This window comes from Triticum urartu, chromosome 3A, assembly GCF_056163025.1.
Source record: "Triticum urartu cultivar PI428250 chromosome 3A, HENAU_Tu73, whole genome shotgun sequence".
In the NCBI taxonomy this organism is placed as follows: domain Eukaryota; kingdom Viridiplantae; phylum Streptophyta; class Magnoliopsida; order Poales; family Poaceae; genus Triticum; species Triticum urartu.
In genome coordinates this window covers 669,366,275-669,384,740 of record NC_141875.1, presented here as the reverse complement: position 1 = coordinate 669,384,740, position 18,466 = coordinate 669,366,275, and the positions used below count along the sequence as shown (strand labels likewise).

The window sequence follows — 18,466 nt, the reverse complement described above, 5'->3', positions numbered from 1 at the left end:
CTGCCTCTCTAGTTCTGTGATTGGTGAGTTTTGCTACATGTTATCCTCTTTTCAGGCCGATCATCCCTTGCCTCTTTGCTGTGTGTTATGCCCACGCCTTTTTGTATTTTTGTCATGTGTTGTATCCTTTTGTACTAATTCTATTTTTGCCCGTCAATGAAGTAATACGCAAACATTGCATATTCACGGGATATTTTTTCGGTGGAGGATATATCATTTTTACATCATGTGCGTTTTTGTAAAATGTACTACTGCGCTTCGACTGCGCGCGGCCCGTTCCAGCACAAAGGAAAAGGTCACACGGCCCAGCCCCCCAACTCCCAACTCCCCCGTCGTCTCCACTTGACTGCCGACTGCCGAGTTTGTCTAAAAAAAGAACTTCACTGCCGAGCTCCGCCGCATCTAGCAGCGGCGCACGCCCAAACCCTCGTTCGCCGGCGCAGATGGCAGCCGACGCTCTCGCCGCCTCTTCTTTCGCAGTTCGCGCGCCACGCGCCTGGTAGGCCCTCTCTCTCCTCAGGCTTACCTCAACGCCAGGATGAATCCCTAATCTTTCTGCACCTAATCTGAGCAGATCAACCGCTCCTCGTCTCCACGTACGGCGATGGCGCCGGGCTCCAAGAAGGGTGTGGATGGGAGCGACCCGATGGCCACGCTCACCGACGACATCCTCGCCGATATCATCTCGCGCGTGCCGTACAAGTCCACCTGCTGCTGCAAGTGCGTCTCCAAGCGTTGGCGAGACCTCATCTCCCACCGTGACCACCGAAAGAAGATGCCGCAGTCCATCGTCGGCTTCTTCTACCAAGGTTACAACAATTTTCGCTCCCCTAGAAAGGCTCGTTATTTTACCAATCTGTCACGGCAACGCTATCCTCTGGTCGACCCCTCACTGTCGTTCCTGCCCAATTGCGAGCGCCTTGACATTTTAGACGGCTGTAATGGGCTCCTCCTCTGCTGCTGCTGGAAGTCGATTGATTCCGTGACAATGGATTATGTGGTGTGCAATCCCACTACTAAGAAATGGGTGGCCGTGCCTGCCACCAACTAGTCCAGCATGTCGAGTGCCGCTTGCCTGGGATTCGACCCGGCCGTTTCTTCCCATTTCCATGTATTTGAGTTCATAGATGAGGAGTCATGGGGTATAGGCGAGGACGAGCAAAGCGAGTACTATGGACGCATCCATACACTAGCAATTTACTCCTCCAAAGCTGGGGCATGGAAATATCGAACAGTTGAGTATGGTCCATTTGCGATACCCAAGAATTCACCCAGCTCATTTTCAAATGGGATCCTAAATTTGGCTGCCTATAATAATTTAATTGTAGCTGTTGATGTGGAAGGTGATAATTGGTGGCTTGTCATATTCCTAAGACACCGTACTATGCTGATGATATCAATGGCATATTTCCATCACAGGGACAGTTGTATTTTGTAAATAGTCCTGGTGATTCTGATGGTTCTGAATTATCAATCTGGGTTCTTGAGGACTTCGTTACAGAAAAATGGACTTTGAAGCACAATGTGAGCCACTTGCAGTTGTTTGGAACAAAGTATTCATCGTATGCGAATGATTATAGTGTTATTTCAATGCATCCAGAACACAGTTTGATTTTTATAGTCGGTGGACATGACAAGACACTAATGTCACATGACATGGATTCTAGACAGCTGCGTTTTATATGTCAACTTGGCTCTGAGTGTAAAGCTGAATTGCCTGCCTGTGGTGGCAAGACTCTTTTTTATCCACATGTTCTGTTGTTCTCAGAATCATTGGCGGGTGGGTACTAAATGTCTATTCAGCTGTGTTTTATGTTAACTTGGATCTGAATGTGAAGTTCAATGGCCTGGCTGCTGCATACCACAGCTTCATAATTGTCCATGTTTCTGATGATAGTTGACTTAGGTCTTCAATTTGGGCAGCAGTGACGGGTAGACATTTATGAAGTTCTGATAGTTTCTATTGGCGCTTGAGCACCATGTCCTTACTATTGCAGTAACTTAGTGACTGAACTTGCCTTTGTGTACTTGTGTATATCATGGCAGTTAGCAGCCTATGCAGTTGTAGCGCCCTGCTACTTAAATCATGGATATTATGATCGTTTTGTTGAACCACTATTGCTGTCTTTTTATCTAAATTCGTCTCTCTTTGAGAATGTGTTGCAACTTCTGCATCTGGATATCTCTTAGTATGGACTGGATGTATGGGTCCGTTTTTTTTTTTAACAATATGGACTGGATGCTTTTGTTTATCTCCAGTCAACACTGAAACGATCTACGTATGTGTTAAGGTATTTCTTCTGGAATCAGATAATACTGTTAAGGCTGTATAGTTTATGAAGTATGTAGCAGATGACCGGATCCACCTGAAAATAGGAGACCTTTGGTAGCAGATGCCGTCCCTGTATGCTAGTTTTACGTACTGAAAGATAGAAGCATCAAAACTCAAGCACGTGGGGACAATACTGAAGTGTTAAACAACTAGTAAGTATCTTGTATGACACAAATTGACAATTCTGTTATTGGGTTACCCTAGTGTGTTTTATCAAATGCACAACCTGGCTCTGCTGTAAGTGACACTTGAGAAGCCTGAAGGACTTGATGAGTTTTGACTTTTGAGTAAGCGGTCGCATTTAAACTGGAATTATCTCGTTTCTTGTAGGACCCTTTTATCTCGCAGTCTAAACTGGAATTATCTCGTTTCTTGTAGGACCATTTTACCATTTAATTGCATGATTCATTTATTGTGATATGTGATCTTCACATGGTATGTAGTGGATGATTGGATCCACCTGAAGTCGGATACTTTTGGTAGCAGATGCCTTCTGTGTATGTTAGTTTGAAGTACTGAAAGATAGCTATCGCAGCTGTAAAACATGTGGGGAATGGGGACTATACTGGAGCGTTAAACAAGTACTGCATGTATTCTTGTATGACATCAATCAACAATTTTTTTCTTGTCCGAATATATTTTATACATGTCTAGATTTTCTCTGTAAGTGACACTTAAAAAGCCTCAAGGACTTGATCAGGTTTGTGCAAGCAGTGTCAGTGCTTTTCTTAGCTAGTTTTATTACTCATATCATTATTCTGCCTGAGAACCTTGTGTGGTGACTGCTCGTGCTCGGTTTTCAGGACTTCTGTATTTATGGCTGGCCTATTCTGTTATGTTTCGACGGGGCCGGTCACGTGGGAAGCCGAAACTACTCAAAATTCCATGTATGCACTATCATAATATATGGTGGAAGTTAATTTTCGGATCCCCTAGAAATGATCTCTTTCTTGTAGTACTGTATTGAATCTCCGTTTGCTTTCCTGCTTCTTGATTGGAATAGTGCTGGCTCTAGTCATAGTAAGATATTTGAGCATTTCGCCTGTTGTATGTTAGGTGTTCTCGGCTGTTGATTTATTTTTCATGTACTGTTTATGCAGACCTAGCGCTCTTGGGTTATTGCTGTACATTTGTAGACGCTTCCCTGTCCCTCTGTTGGGTACAGTTCCGCTGGTATTTTCCCGTTCAGTCTACTGGGCGAGTACACCGGGGGTCATGGTTGAGCTGAGCAAATAGAGAATTGCATCTGCAGAATGGCGCCCTAGTTCGTTCATTTGGGTGAGATCGCTAGGTCAAGAAACTCATTCTTCATCGAGAGGTTCATAAACCCTGATTAATGATCAGTCCTGCTGATGGATGATGCTTGAAACAGTTCTGATGCTTTGGTTCGATGGTCTCATTCGACACCTGGCAGTAGCTCCATGTCGGTATTAGCCAAATTTGCAGTTTTTTTCTTCTTCAAGAAATGGTTTTGTGGTTTTGTTCTTTCAGCCCTTCAATCATCCAGGTGCTACATGATGAAGCAATGGAGCGTGGAGCTAAGATACTGAGGATCAACGCTTCGAACATGATGCGAATCTGCACGGCGCCAGGCAGGAAATGAGACGCTGGCGCTCTTCAGACATGTTGTTGCTCTCTCTTCTTCACCTGAGCGCTCCTGCCTTCCTGCTACCTTTGGAAAACTTAGCTTTGGACGTGTGAGATGATCTCTGCTCCTGCGTGAGCATTTATCGTGGCCTGTTTAGCAAACTTGTTTTGGGCAGCCTATTGATCTGGTAGTTCTGCGTAGTTGGTATGGTGTCATTGGGTCACGATGAACTGCCCGATGACGGGTGTTTATTGTGGGTTTCCCAGTGATGCTTTCAACTCGCTTTCCCCTTTCTAGGTTTCCTGGATGCTTCTTGAACTGTTGTATTTCCGTAATGAGAGTAATGGAAAGGGGTTATGCCCGATTTAAAAAAAAGCAGAAATTTTCCAGGATGAAGAAACCTAGCATACCCAACAAGAAGTCAGGTCGAGTGTGTTCTTCTAGTCTTCTCGACACGCAACTCTTGCTGTCCTCCAGAAACGCCGCATCCTCCACGAGCAACTATCTGTCTAGTTGTGGTTCTTTTTGCAGTGGCCGTAATTAGGTCAATCACAACAATTATAACACTGCATCAATAAACATGTTCCTGGATGCCTACTATTCCCATGATGCTATATATGTAGCTCCAAGATCCTAATGGTCATTGCTTCATCTTTTTCCTCTTAATTCTCGACATTTGGTAGATAGCCTAGGAGGAACCGTGGAAGGCTACATGAAGAAGACCATACGGCAACTAGATGGATATATATATATATATCGAGCTAAAGTTAAAGATATCACATCCTTATATTTACAGAACGGGGTTGGAGGTTGGTGTGGCGGGTACACATCATGAATATTTAAAGATCTCAAATCAAGATCATACTTTCTTAGGGAGTGTTCGGAGTCCCTCCGCTCCTAGACTCGGCTCCGTGGAGCCGGCGGAGTTGTAGTCTAAAATACTGGAGCTGGAAATTAGGTGCTCTGCAACTCCTCTAATTTCACGGATCTGATGGATATCCGAACAGGGCCTTAAAGTACAATAAAAATTCACGCTTCAGTTCTATGGTTGCTGTAGACTATCTTTAGTAGTAAAAAAAATTGAAGTGTAAATGCGAGTCAGTTTGATGGTCGTTGCATCCCATCTGGTATAAGGAGAACCACATGGTTGAAGCGATGAAGTACTGATTCTTAAGAAGGTAGACTACCGCACAGTATATGCTAGGCCAACTAACAAAACAACAAACTTGGGAAGAACCACATACACAGAACCGAGCAAGCCGAGTATGTTCCAACGACACCCACAATATTGCTGAACTGCTACACGAACAATTCTCTTCTTAATCGAGTTTTTTTTTTCAAAAAAGGAGACTCCCCGGCCTCTGCATCAGAAAGATGCATACGGTCACATTTATAGATAAATAAAGAGGTTCAACAAGGTCTTATAGTCTGAAAACAAAATAACGGCGGGCTCACAAAGAGCCACAACGCCAAAAACAATAGGCCCAAAAGCCACAACCGGCTGGCATAACAACGATGGGTAAACTAATCGCCTATCCTATTACTTGACCGCCATGGACGATGGTTACCACGTTTTAATCAACTATATGTTCGTTCAAAAAACATCAACGATCTCTAGTTTTATCTTTTCATGGCAAACGATAAAACCATTGGAAATTACATCCCACGATACGTGGCTCTAAGCACATGTACAGAACCAAATTAACACGGTTGATTGGATTACAGGACAGTTAGCAACCACGGCGACAACATGGGCACCCACGCTGCGCACTCCATCCATTCCGCTGCGCGTCAGTGTTGACTATCCGGTTGTGACAATGATACCGCCCTGACTGCTTGGTCCTTATGTCTGACCTGGCTGTGGTATTTTTTTTGTATGTAACGATTTATGCTACCATTGTCATTTCCACAAATATTTAATGCGTGCATCACCTCGACGCAGCATGCGGCTGGATCTCTGCGATCAGATGCCGCTGCATCCAGAACATATTCCTAGGTGCCTACTATTCCGAAACATGCTATGTGTGTGTAATCCCTAGAACCCGAATGTCATTGCTTCCTCTTCCTCTTAACTCTCGGCATCTAAGAGATGGTGCAGGCGGGAGGTCATAGGAAGAAAATCACAAGACAACTACATGGATATATATGATGCTAAGATTGAAGGTACGTGTATCTAATATTTACAAAACGAGATCGAAGGTTGGTGTGTTGGGTGCCCACTAAGTATTTACAAGCCCAAATAAATATCACGATATTTTTTTAGTACAATGAATATTCGTATATGTAAAAGCACGCCTAGTAATCTGATTGAGCTAGTGTAAATGTGATTCAATTCAATGGTTGTTGCATCCACTCGAAGGAGAATCACAAGGCTGGAGTGATGAAAATGAGTGAACAACGCAGGGCACCCCCAATGTTGTACCTTAAATGTACACTTTAAATGTCTGTAGACATGTCCAAACGTGTCAATAAACAGCTTTAGGGGAGCCAACACTAAATAAAGCGGACATAACATTTTCATTAATATTTAGGATTTGTTTTACATAAAAAAGTAACCAACCCTAGTCTACTCTTCATTGGCGCTGTGGCCACGCCCGTGTTCCATGTTATACTCTTTCCTGGATGTGGGCATGTCTGTCTCCCATGTCATAATACTCGTAGAGTTCGCCACCTGGTCTTGGACGTCATCGGTGAAGTTGAGGTTGACGATCGACATAGACAGTCTGGCCTTGTGGTTGTCGCAACCCCACATGAACACTGCAGAGCTGTCGATGTTGACAGCGTTCCCGTCTGACATGCCTACGCCGCCCTCCGCGTCCGCCTTCGCCACAACCTCCTTCAACAGGCAGTCATTCCTTGCATCCGTGCTGCGGAGCCGACACCGCTCGCGGCGGATGGCACGGTCACTGTGCATGTACTAGTACAACACCTACTACTCAACCATGATTCTCGGATTCCCCGCGAGCATGGTTCCTCCTTGTCTGCCTGCTCATCAGTGATCTGGCCCTCCGGCCGAAAGCCATTGCTGCTAGAGGAGCTACATGTTGTACTGCTCCTCCCCAAGTGAGATATGGAACGCGGAGACTGGTGGGCTAGAGCAGCTTTCTCTACAACCATGCCATTTTGAACACAGTGTCATTCGGCCAGCATGCGGCAGGGACCAGTCATTTCCGCTCTTTACCGACATGAATGCGGCCCGGAGAGTGAAGTCCCCGTTGGAGCGAAATGAGGGAGCGGAGTTGGGGGTGGGGTGGGGGTGGAGGAGCAGGATCTTAGACGTCGAAGGCCTATGTGGCGGACGTCCGTACGTGCGCAAACCTGTTTACTTCTGGTTCATGGGATTTCGGTCGTCCGGATCGGTCCACGAGCAGTTGATTCACGACATGGGAGGGCAAAAGGTTGCACTCCGGACATTTAGGATCTGTTTGGTGTGCGGTGTTGGAGATACCCCTGTATGTATCGATGCTAAATAAACGAACACAAGTGCATAATATGTCTTGTACTAATCCATACCTTACTAATAAAGGGGCTAACACTTCTTTCTCCCTAATTTTCGTCTGTTAATTTTGTGCGGTGTTCCTCCTGTCAGTTTCATTTGTCAAAGCCAAACCAACCGAGCGAACAGGCCCGTGCCTTGCAGCCCAATGAATCCGGCCTGCCGTACCTATCATGTTTGGGCAAAAAAAGATGTTATAATCCTTGATACATACAATATAGTGTAAAGCATCTTTTTAGTTCTTGCAGGAGATACAAGTAGCTCAGACGAAGGGCCGATAATATCTCATTATCTTGATGTGCTAGCTCCCATAGTTCATTGTTCTAGATACTCCTCCAGTGTCGAGCTTACTCTGGGCATCCTCTGCTCGTGCTTTGCTGCGGCTGATCCAAACTCTTGCACAATTAAATATGGAAGCCAAGAGTTGACCTGCGACACTATGGTTGGCGGCCTCCGTCTTTTGCTGCAGAAGACTGCAAGCACCTTTTCCAATATATACCTGTGATGAAGAAGCAACAATCTGCTACTTTTTTTTGGAAAAGGAGGATGACCCCCGGCCTCTGCATCTGAGAGATGCATGCGGTGATTTTATTGATTATTCTCAAAGACCTTACAAAATAGAAAAACAATATGCTTGAATCCGCCATCTTGGCAACATCGCCTCTTCTTGATTTTTCGCAGCAATGCACCACATGTGGATAGATGGCTCCCTTGCTGGTTGTTGATGACCTCCAAGCAATCAGATGCTACGGCAATTCTCTTGACATCTAAATCTCGAGCTAAAGCCTCTACACATGCCATCCCTCCAAACAAACTAAAGCAGGTTCGGTCGGTCCTTGAATCATTCGTGTCGATGGTAATAGTCCCTACTCATCAAGGAATACCACCACCAGCGCTCCTCTCTGCCCATCAGCGTTCATCTTCACCATACTAGGATCCGACTCGGGGGTATCTCGCTTATCGCCCGACGAATAGGCGCTGGACAAGCGGGGGATGCTGAAGAAGAAGGCGCCACCTCCAGGCCTGGCAAAATGTTTTTTATAGAGAACTGACAGGAATCTATTGACAAAGCCGAAAGTTGAAAGATGTCTGTAGAACTCATTTTCATGAATCGCTTTGCAGACGGCCTAAAGACACCATGTGTTAATCTGTTAAACATAATGTATTCCTTTTGCTGTATAAATCAACAGATTTGTCTTTGAATTATCCTATTCTATTTCTATAATGACTAAGGGCTTGTTCGGAAGTCGTCCGGCTCCGCGCTCCAAAAACTCTACGCACGGAGCTGGGCAGAACTTTTCAGCTGTGAGAAGCCAGCTTCGAGAAGTTGTGACGAGACGTAGTGTATTTTCGGTGAATTTAGAGAAGCTGACAAATCGGTGCTCCACAAAATCCTCTAAAACATGAGTTCAGTGTAATTACAAGGTATGCCACCGCCAGGTGATGGAAAACGTTTCGTTTGGTCTCTCTCATCCCTTCTTTCATCATTCACACACGATCCTGCTTATTCCTCCCACCGAAAAAGAATTGATTGTTCACAGTTAAATCAGCTTATTATTTTGAATGGGATCGTCATCATGGCCGGAAGTCCATATGATACTTCCTCATGTAATCCGGTATGGAAGGGGGTTATGGGATTTAAAAACTCCGGCTAAGGTTAAGATCCTTTGTTGGCGTGCTTTGTATGTCGCAATCCCATGCTATGGTGTACTTGCAAATCGTCATATACAAAGCTGGAGCGAATGCCCTATCTGCTCAATCGATTGTTAAAGAATTGACCATATTTTCTTTAAATGCCAAAGAGCAAAAGAAATCTGGTATCACCTGTGTATGAATGGAATTGTTGAGGAGACTTGTTTTGCGGAGGTGGATGGGATTGGCCCCCTTGTACGGCTACCGTTAGACACTAACAATGTGCTTATGATGGCAGGTATCCGGAGGTGTGATCTTGTGGCTGTAGCCTCCTGGTACGCACGGTGGGAACGGACAAAGTTCACAAGAGGTGAGGCGCTACAAACGGCGGTCAGATCAGCTCAAGCCATCTCGGTGCTGGCTTTAAACTTTGCTCAAGTAAAAAAATTCAGAACCGCCGAAGTGATCAGACATGATTGGACTAAACCATCAGAGGGATTTGTAAAATTAAATGTCGACGCTTCTTTTAATGAGGAAACAGGCACAGGGCGAACAGGGGCAATTATTCATGATTATACAGGAGCTCCAATTGCCGGGGGTAGCTCATGTATGTCATTCATTGATACACCGGCGACCGCTGAAGCGTGTGCACTTCGTGATGGTTTGATCATTGCAGCTAATATAGGATGCAACAAACTCCTAGTTGAAAGTGATTGCATGGAAGTTGTGGAAGTCATGCAAAATGGCGGCAATTCTCTAGATGTGGCGGCAGCCATTTATAAAGAATGTACTTTTCTATGCCGTAATTTTACACGTGTAATTTTCTCACATGCCCTAGGGAAGCTAAAAGAGCAGCCCATAACCTGGCTAGATTTAGTGATGGGGAACCATTTTTGGCAGGAACCTCCAAATTTTATTCATGTTGTTCTAGTTGATGATGTAACTGTGATTCCCAATTCGCCATGATGGCTTTCCTAAAAAAACAAAGATCCTCCAACCCTTTTGGGCTGCGGGCCTGCCTCCAAGCTGGCCCAATAAGGCGCTAGACTGGCCAACAAGCGCTGCCAGCCCGAGCTGGCGAGAGAGAAGCTAATTTTCCTGCCGAACGGAAGGGAATCACTGTGTGGAGCGAGAAGCCATGTTTTTTGGAACGAAGATGCCAACGGCGTCCGGAGTTAAATTAATAAAGCCATCAGGCGGAAATCTCCATAGTTCACATAGGTTATCAGACGACAGGCCATCACAATGACCAAAAGATAAAACACGGGTGTTCAACCACATCAGCACGCAGGCTGGCAGATCCTCAGCTCACAGGCTCGCATAACAGAGAGATAAGAGCTACGAGGGAGAACAAAAGATGCCGAGGATGGTGACGGTGCTTCAGTCAGGTCCAGCCGCTTGTCTTGCTTCCATCTGGATGCAACAGATCTTTGCCATCGTCTCAGCCATACGCTCCTCATCACGCGGTTTCCCCAACGGATTCCAAGTCTGCAAGAAAAGGTGACATTTGTACAGAATATCAGCAAGGTGAGAAGGGAACTTCTTCTCATTCGTCATCTTATTGCGGATAGTCCAAATGGACCAAAGGAGCGCCCCAACGCATCTCCAAACTATCCCAGCACTAGAGTCATTTTGCGAACGCAAGATATCTAAAAGATCGGCACCCGATGCCGGGTTCCAATTCTGTTGGAAGGCAGCACGTACTGCGCTCCACGCAAATCTGGCTAGGTGGCAGTGGAAGAAGGCGTGGTTAGCATCCTCAATGCAATTGCACAACGCACAAGATCCATCGGATGGGCCGTTGCGGATCGCAACATTATCTGCCGTTGGGAGACGATTCTGAAACATCTGCCAGAGGAAGATTTTTATTTTCAGCGGGATGCCGGCCTTCCATAGCCCCTGAGCTATGTCCAGCACATCCCCCTCGGTTAGCTTGGTGTACAGAGATTTGACCGAGAACGATCCCGAGGAAGAGAGCTTCCATGAAACCTTATCCGCTCCCTGGGTAGTAGTGTGCTGGCCAATCATGGCCAATACCTCGTTCCACTCTAATTCCTCGTTTGGGAGAAGCGCCCGGAGAAAGTTTACTGAAGGGGGTGAGTTCCGGAGTGCCTCACCCACCATCAGCTCCGTGTTTGCGGCAACTTGGAAGGCTGCGGGGTGACTCTGCCAAAGCGGTGAGGTGCCGAGCCAGGAGTCCAACCAGAAATGAGTGGACTGACTGTCCCGGACCTGAAACTTTTCCCCTAAGGTAAATGCTGGTCGCACCGCTTGGATGCCATTTCCAGAATGGGGAGCCCGGGCGTTTAGCCGAGAAAACATTGCCATTCGGAAAATACTTAGCTTTCAGGAGATCAACCCAGAGACCCGGCTCGTTTTGGGCTAGTCTCCGTCACCAACGGGATAGTAGGGCCACATTCATGAGTTTGGAGTTTAGTTTCCCCAAACCACCAAATTTCTTTGGACGGCATACCGAAGCCCATTTCACAAGGTGGTACTTTCGCTTAATTCCCGTTCCTTCCCAAAAGAAGCGGGAGCAGGGCGTGTCCAATTTAGCGTGAACCCCATCCGCTAACAAGAACATTCCCATGGTGAACATTGGAAGAGAGGATAGGCTAGAGTTAGTGAGTATAAGTCTCGCCGCGGAAGACATAAACCTCCCACGCCACAGGCTCACTCTACCCGCGACCTTTCCATATAAGGGCTCCCACTCCTTAATGGAAATCCGGCTATGAGAAACCGGTAGGCCAAGGTATTTGATTGGCAAGCTCCCTAGCTTGCAGTTTAGTAGATTTGCCACTCTCGTACTCTCCTAGTCATCCATCCCCATGGTTATGACCTCGCTCTTAAGGAAATTGATTTTGAGCCCAGATAAGAGTTCGAAGGCAAGCAGCAGCAGCTTGATCGAGGCTATGCTATTGTCGTCAGGCTCAAAGAGTAGCATCGTGTCGTCAGCGTATTGCAGGTGCGTAACCCCTCCTGGGATCAGATGAGACACCAACCCTTTGATGTGCCCTGCCATCCCTATGCACCATAGCAGATAGAGCATCCGCAACAAAATTAAAAACAATCGGAGACAGGGGGTCTCCTTGTCTTAGACCTTTTTTGTTGCGGAAGAATCTGCCCACCTCCCCATTAGTAGAGACAGCCGTTTGTCCATAATTAATTAGGTTCATAATACGGTGGACAAAACCAGCATCAAAACATTTTTTAAGGAGGACCTTCCGTACAAACTCCCAGTTTACATGGTCATAGGCTTTCTCGAAGTCGAGCTTGAGCAGCACCCCTTGCTGCTTTTTCATCCTAAGCTCATGGACGATCTCATGGAGGGCGATAGGGCCCTCCAGAATATTCCGTCCTTTGAGAAAAGCCGTTTGGCTTCTAAGAATGACCCTCTGCGCAACGGGGGCCAAGCGGGTCGCGTAGGCCTTGGCGCACATCTTGAAAGGCACGTTGATCAGCGTGATGGGTCGGAAAAGTTTGACGCAGTCAGCCCCTTTAACCTTTGGAATAAGGCTAATGACCCCAAAATTGAGGCGTGAGACGTCTATCGTTCCTAGCGCAAACCCATTCACAATGTCTAGAAAAATGGGTCGAAGCATAGGCCAAAATCTACAGAAGAATTCGACAGGCCAGCCACTAGGGCCGGGGACCGTGCCTTTCTTCATGCCCATCAGGGCGGCGTCAACTTCTTCCGAAAGAAACGAGAGCGCCAGGCTCTCATTCTCCTGCGGTGACACCCTATCCTGGGGATCCCACAGATCCTCACGGATACAGAGTTTTTTCTCGTCCGTCGTACCCAACAGACCAACAAAATACTCGTAAATGTAGCGGGCAATGTCTCCCTGGGAGAGGAGAAGGCCCTGGTCCGACTGTAGGCGAAGGATCGTGCTCTTACGCTTCCTACCGTTAGCATAGGCATTGAAATAAGCCGTGTTAGCGTCGCCCTTAGTCACCCATTTAATGCCGCCCCTACGGCGCCAGTATTCTTCTTCTGCATGCGGAATCGCGAGGACCTTGTGCTCAAGGTCGTATCTATGAGCCCACTCAGCTTCCGAAAACTGTCGAGCATCAGCTTGAGCGTCAAGGGCCGCTATCTCCTCAATCAGCCTGCCGCGCTCACGTTTTGAGTTGCTGCCGTGATTGGCACCCCACCCACGCAGGAAGGCGCGCAAAGCCGCCGCGGCCACCGACCAGCACTCTACTGATCCCCTTTGGGGACCCTGCTGGGTCAGAATCTGGACCCATCGATCGTGCACCGTCTGTGTGAAGCCCTCTGCTTCAAACCAGGCGGACTCAAAGAAGAAGTGCTTATTACGCTGGGCTCTCTCTTCCCCTGAAGAAAAGATAAGAGGAACATGGTCCGATCCAATACGAGTTTCAGCCACTAACGTACATAATGGAAAAAGGACCTCCCATTCCGGGGTTGGCCTCTTGTGTTGAGAAGCTGAATCTACCGAGTTGGAGAGTTGGGAGAGATTCAGAACCGGCCCTAACTGAGCTCTGCTGTAAGTGGCAAGTTCTTAGGTGTTCTTTTGTCCTGTGAACTTCCTATGAATTGATATCAAGGTTCCATTTTATGGCTGGCCTCTTGTGTTTGATCTGGAAAGCCAAAAATACTGAAAATGACATTTATGCACTGTCATAATAATCAGTGGCAGTTAATTTTCAGATATCTTTGGGGCGATCCTCAAGAAGATGTCCACCTACCGTAAATCTTAAGTTGCTCCCCTGCTTTAATATTGGATTGGAATAGTGTCGACTGACCGAGCACGGAGAAATGCCTGATCATTCTACCTTTTAGCTATTTGTTGTTTTCGCTATCGATTTTACTATCAGTATATATAGTGCTGCAGATGGCGATGCTATGGAGGCTATCAAACAATGGCTCATTTCAGAACAGTTGTCAGATCGTGAAGGACATGGAAGGTTATGTTCTTGTTCTTAATCTCTGCCCTGGATCTCAAGATCTTGCAGTTGAGCTGTACCTGGAATTGTCATGCCAGCAACTAGACGTAGTTACTCTGCTCTTAGAACAGGCTGTTGAGATCAGGTGAGTTTCGACTCATCTAAAAAACGACAATGCTAAAATCCTGCCGACTGGTGGTTTGCTACAGATCCGCACGACCCGCGAGTCGTTGGATCTGGATCGCATGATCACGATTTTTAACGGAAACTAACTGTAGCCCCACGTATGACGTGATATCTTATGGAAACTATCCCCCCGCTCCTCCCCGAAATCATGCTTATTATAACCTGCCCGCCCGCACTCCCCTTTTTTCGCGCTGAATTAATTACGTGCACGCCCGCACTTTCCTTTTTTTCGCAGGTGCTAATAACTATCCAAAAATAGAGCAGGTTGGGCAAGAAAAATTGCACGCGGGGGGCTCGAACTCAACACCTGTAACATGTAGGTAAGGATGACCTTAATCCACTAACCACTCCATACTGTGTATGTACATGTTAAGTTTGATAAAGCTAAACTATTTCATCATGATATTTAGTACCGCATCTCCTATTAAACATACATTTTCCCTTTTTAATTCCATGAGTTTTCCCTAGTTTATCTTTGTTGTTCCACTTTATGATGGAAATAGGTATCTCCGCCAACACCTGGATGATGGTGTGGATGATTTTGGTGATGTGATCAACGATTCTTCTAAAGAATATTCAGTCCGAGAGGTAGGAGATGTTGACGAAGAGAAGGTGGTAGGTCGTCTCTGAAAGCCGATAATTTTTGGGCCGCAAACGTGATAATTTACGTACAAACACCGTGATAATTTTAGCCCGAGGCGAAAGAAGTTGTTGAAATATACCAACCGGTAATTTCTATGTAAATAGCCTGGTAATTTATGCACCGCGGGCCTGATAACTTACATGCAAACATGATGATAACTTCTAAACTAGAAAAAGTTGATGAAATATACCCCAGTAATTCCTTTGTGAATATCATGATTTACACACCGCAAACATGATACCTTTTCCCTCGGGGGGGGGGGGGGGGGGGGAGGAGTTTTGACAAGATATAACCTTGATAACTTCTCTGTAAATATGATGATAGTTTACGCATCACTGCCCTAATAACTTTTTTGATCTGGGTGAGGGGGATGCTGAAAACACATCGCGGTAAGTTTTGATCTGGGTGAGGGGGATGCTGAAAACACACAACCCGATAACTTTCAAGTAAATAGCATGACAATATACACACCACATATCCGATAACTTAATTACAAACTCTGTGATAACTTATGGCTCGGGAGGAAAAGTATTTGAAAACATAAAAGGTAAGTTCTGTATAAAGAACATGGTAAAGTATGCACAACAAAGTTGATAACTCACATACAAACACCATGGTAACTTTTTTGACCCCAAAAAATCTTCATCAAACACCGTGATTGATGAAATATCCCCCTGGTAACTTTTTATGTGAATAACATGGTAATTCAAACATCGCATACCAGATAACTTATGTACCTCAGTACTTACAACTTTGGCATGGGGGAACGGGTTGATGAAATATCCCCTCGGCAACTTTTGTGCAATAGCATGGTAACTCACACACCGCAGACCTGATAACTTATGTGCCTCTGTCCCGATAACTTTAGCAAGAGGCTTGTTTAAAAACATCCCCCTGATAACCTTCACGTAAATAGTTTGATACCCTACGCATCGTATACGTGATAACTCACGCACAGACACTGCGGTAACTTTAACCTGAGCTAATAAGAAGGTTGTAGAAACCAGGTTATAACCCAGTAATATCTGTATAAACAACATGGTAATATATGTAGCACATGTGTGATTACTTACGTAGCCTAGTCGTGGTAACTTTTGATCTGAGAAAAAAGTTGCCGGAACATATCAACATGGTATCTAGTCTCAAAGCTCTCGTCGTGACAGATTTTTTATGTGAAAACGATTTTTTGATCGGACTAACTGTTTGATTTACAAAACATTTTGAAGTTTTGAAATAGGGGGGGGGATATAAGATCACATCATCTTTTCTGTCCTCTAATTCATTTGCACGTGGGGAAAAGGTTAAAGGACCATTTTTATGCCCCGATAATTTCTATATAAACAAGATGGTAACTTAGTTATCGCAGATGTGATAACTTACTCAGCCTGGGCCTGGTAACTTTTGACCCCCAAAAAAATCGTCGAAACATATCAACATGGGATCTAGTTTCGAAGGTCTCATCATCACGAATCTTTTATGTGAAAACGGTTTTTCAATCGAAGCGACGGTTAGAGCTACAAAACATTTTGAATTCTGAATTTAAATGAAATAATTGCTGACATCAGCTATTTCGTTTCACATGCATGCATGCATGCATACATGCATACTCTAATCATCAGAATAGAATTGCTTCCTTTGTTTACTCATGCATTGCGCGTTGAATACTGATGCATGTGCATGTGAATAAGAATAACAGTAGTTGTGCGGATCTGTTGCTAGCGACCAGTCGACTGGTCGTTAGCACAATCCTCTAAAAAAAGGAGAGTTTCGACTCGCGGGCCCTTCCCAGCAAAAGGGAAAATGTACTATAGTAGTACTGTCTTTTTTTCTTTGGCATTTTTAGCACATTTTGAGAGAGCATTTTTCACCTAGACGTGGCTCATTCAAGCAAGGATGAAACGGCCACACGGCCCAACTTGCACTCCTCAGTCGTCTTCACTTCCGAGCACTGCCGCATTTCGCGACTGGGCACACAAAAACCCTCACACGCTTGGGTAGATACCAGATGAAGCTCTCGCCTGTTGTCGCCTTGCAATTCCCGCACCCTGGTAGGTCCTTGCTTCCCTTGCGATCCGCTCGGCGCCAGGATGGATTTCTAATCCATCACCCTCCGTCCCCTGATCTGCGCAGATTATCCGATCCTCGTCTCCACAGACGGCGATGGCGCGGGACTCCAAACACAACACGCTAAATGTAGTGGATGGTAGCAGATACCTACTCTGTATGTTTGTTTTAAATACTGAGAGGTGGCTGACACAACTCTTTTTTTTTGAGGAAGATGGCTGACACAACTCTAGAGCATGTGGGGACTATCCTCACGTGTTAAACAATTAGGACTGTTGCTACTCTTTCAAGTTCTAATGGATGATGGATGATGGATCCATGATATGCGATAATTAAGTGTCAAGCGTCTACGTGCTAATACTACAAAACTCTGGGATAACAAAACAACAACCAAAGAAATAGTACAGGCTAGACGACGCTGCATGGTGTCCATCTGCTGCTTCTAGTCATCTCGACCTACGGCTGTGTGTTCTCGTCATCTCGACCTCCTCAATCAAATACCTAAACAACTTTTCTCTAGGTTTGGTGCCTTAAGTGGTGGCCATAGTTAGGTCTGTTACACGAGTCTTCAGAGCATGTGAGGATCGAAGGCGAAAGGGGATGAGGAAAAGCAGATCAGGTGAGGAGAGCGTGGAGGAGGGGAAAGGAATGCAATTACTGTTCGCTCGTTTGTTAGAGTAATCCAAACAATCAGTATGCGTGTTGGATGGTTAGCAGTAGTAGTATAGGAAAGTTTAGTTCTGGGTCTGTTTGAAGTTTCCTAGTACTAGTACATGTACGTGTGTCAGGTCTAGCCGTCTTGTTAATTAGGAATCTTTTAGCAATTGTGTCCGGATTGGGTTAGCAGTCAACGTACGAGTAGGTTTGGAGTTTAGTCGTGACTGCACTTATATAAGCAGCGGTAGTCTTGAGTTTGTAAGCACCAGAAAACGAGAAAAGCAATAAAGAAAATTACGAGGCATGACACTTGCCTTTGGCCAACTTCGTGTTGCTGTGTTCGTGCGCGTGTTCTGGTCCCGGTGTTTGCGTGAGCGCCGGCGAGCTATCGAGTGCTACAGCTGTTCGTATACGTCGAGACGAGTTGCGTGTACATGACCCGTCGAGCTGCAGCGTGATCGTGTGTTGGATCCTTGGGAAAAGCCAACATCGTTGCCGATCTCGTTTGCTTTTTTTTGTCTGCTGTTGCGTACATTTTTTTTTGAGCATCTGCTGTTGCGTACATATGTAGCTGCCTCCCTGGGCTCGCATTTACATGGCCTCGGGCCCAACTCACGCGTACATGGCCTCAGGCCCAACACACTTACACATGGTTGCACGTTCACTTAACAGAATTGCACTCTTCAGTCCGCTGCAGATGCATCATCTGCATGCACGACAATATTCCTGGATGCCTACTATTCCAAATATGCTACGTTGTGTAACTTCTAGATCAGCATGACACTGCTTCTTCTTCATCTTAAGTCTCGACATTTGAGAGATGCTAGATGGCATTTGAAGGACGCCATAGGAACACAAAACGCCACGGCAACTAGGTAGATATATATAAAGTAAATATTGAAGGTAGCACATCTCTTATATTTACATAACAAGATTGCAGGTTGGTGTGGTGGGTGCACA

The 18,466-nt window shown here is 45.7% G+C and overlaps 1 non-coding gene across 1 annotated transcript; it reads left to right on the top strand.

Moving 5' to 3' along the window:
• The first annotated feature begins 301 nt into the window (after positions 1–301).
• LOC125545881 (F-box protein At5g07610) lies at positions 302–2,130 on the top strand. Its single transcript, XR_015598911.1, has 2 exons — positions 302–499; positions 575–2,130. It is a non-coding gene; the product is annotated as an F-box protein At5g07610 (transcript).
• The last annotated feature ends 16,336 nt before the right edge of the window (positions 2,131–18,466 follow it).